Raw genomic sequence first — 2,231 nt, forward strand, 5'->3', positions numbered from 1 at the left:
GGGAACCAAAGTCTTTGGGTTCTAGGGGGAATATGTTTGCAAAACTGAAACTTAAAGGCATTCATGAAGGGCAACATCAGGAGCCTGCAGCTGAATTTGACCCAGCATGGGAGACCGCACCCAGCCCAGACATGGACAGGATCGGCAAATTGATGTCTCCACTCAGGATCCGTGAAGGTGGCCAAGAAGGCACGCCCAGGCAGGAGAAGACAGAGGTGTGTGATGTCAGGGCCAGTGAAGAGGAGTAGGGGTCTGAAGAAGAGATCAACAATGGTATGAAATGCCTGAGAACACACTGCTAATGGGTTAAAGGCTCTGCTTAGCTCAGTGTCCTGAACAAATGTGCAGAGTTGATGGCGATGCTGACAGGCAAAGTCGTGGTTAATGGAGTTTGTCTTTCCCTTCAGGGCTTTCTGCTTCATTTGTCTCCTCCCTGGCTGCTAGTGGTGTTCTTTAGGTTGCCATGGAGAAGAAAAAGGAATAAGGGCTCTGGAGCCGGAGCGCCCTGGGTTCGCATCACCTACTACCATGAACGTTTCCTCTCCCAGCCTCAGTTTTTTAATCTTTCAGGTGAGGATGATAACAGCTCCCTCCTAGGGTTGTTGTGAAGATATTAGAAAGCCTCTGAAAAGCCCCAACACATAGTCAGTGCTCAAGAAACATTAATTCTCTTTCTTCCCAAGGCCTCTCACCTTCGGCCCCCTCCCATTCTTATCAGACATTTAAAATTTAGTGGAATGACATCAGCTCTTCGAGGACTATTGGCACTCGACGCTTTCTATACACCTGTGGGATGCATTTTTAAATTATTCGTTCTTTCTTTCTTTCCACAAACATTTATTGAACACCTACTATGTGTCCAATGCTGGCCTACGTGCTGGGCCTTCCAAGGGTGAACGAAACAGATGTGCCACACTTCAAAGCTGGGCAGGGAAAGGAGCCTTCCCGCTCTAGAGCACGTGCAGGAGAGCAAGGATATCGCAGCAGCGCTCAGACTCCAGCCGTAGCAGATCCACCGGGAGGGCTTGTTCAAACGGATTGCTGGGCCGCCCTCGCAGAATTTCTGATTTGGCAGATCTGGAGTGGGGTCTAGGAGCTCACGTTTCTGACAAGTTTTCAGGTGCTGCTGCTGCTGGCCCAGCATCCACACTTTCAGAACCGCTGGACTGGAGCTTTAGGGAGGAAGGGGGACGGAGCATTAACACAGCAGTCAGTCAGAAGAATCTGATACCTCTTAGCTCTGAGAGATGTTATTCTTCTCGATGAAGACGAGCCACGGGTATTCCAGGTAAGTGCACAGACTCCAGAGATTTCGGAGGGAAGGAGGAATCTGAATGCACACTAATGTCAGCTCCCAGATGCCAGAGCCCAGCTGCCATGGACCCCCCCCACCCCCAGTCTGTCTCTTCTCTGCCCACAGACTTCTCTGTGTCTTTCAATTTTTTATTCAAATCAAAGCCATTGTCTGGGCCTGGTCCCGTGGCCGAGTGGTTAAGTTCCTGCGCTCTGCTTAGATAGCCCAGGGTTCACCGGTTCAGATCCTGGGCACGGACCTAGCACCACTCATCAAGCCATGCTGAGGCAGATCCCACAAAGAAGGACTAGGAAAACCTACAACGAGGATTTACAACTATTTACTTGGGGGCTTTGGGGAGAAAAAAAAGGGAGGGACGATTGGCAACAGATGTTAGCTCAGGGCCAATCTTCCTCACCAAAAAAAAAAAAAAAAAAAAGACACTGTCTGACAACTTTCCTCACTTCCCCCGGCAGATTTTGGCTATTCTCTACTCTCATAGCACTTAATACATCTCTCCATTATAATAATGGTCTCACTGGACTATGGATTTGTCTATTGACCTATATTTCCCACTAGACCATGAATGCCTTGACAGATGGCACTGCGTCTTAGCTTGGAACCTCACTTAACATTTAAATGTCTATTGACTGCCAGACCAACTGATTGGATACATGGATATGTTTAAGGAGCATTAAAACGGATGTGGGGCCAGCAAAACTATCACAACTAATATTCTGTGTAGACATTGAGAATTGGGAGCAAGCACTTTCTTACCTGACAAAGATGGGCTCAGATCTTTGCTCCACCTTTACTGTGTAATCATGGATGAGTTAATCATTCTGAGCCTCCATTTTATCATTGGTAAAATAAGGACAATGACCTAAGCACCTATGTGAGCTCAAAGGAAATAATGTGTATAAAATGGTTAGCATGG

This window comes from Equus asinus, chromosome 20 (assembly GCF_041296235.1).
Source record: "Equus asinus isolate D_3611 breed Donkey chromosome 20, EquAss-T2T_v2, whole genome shotgun sequence".
NCBI lineage: Eukaryota > Metazoa > Chordata > Mammalia > Perissodactyla > Equidae > Equus > Equus asinus.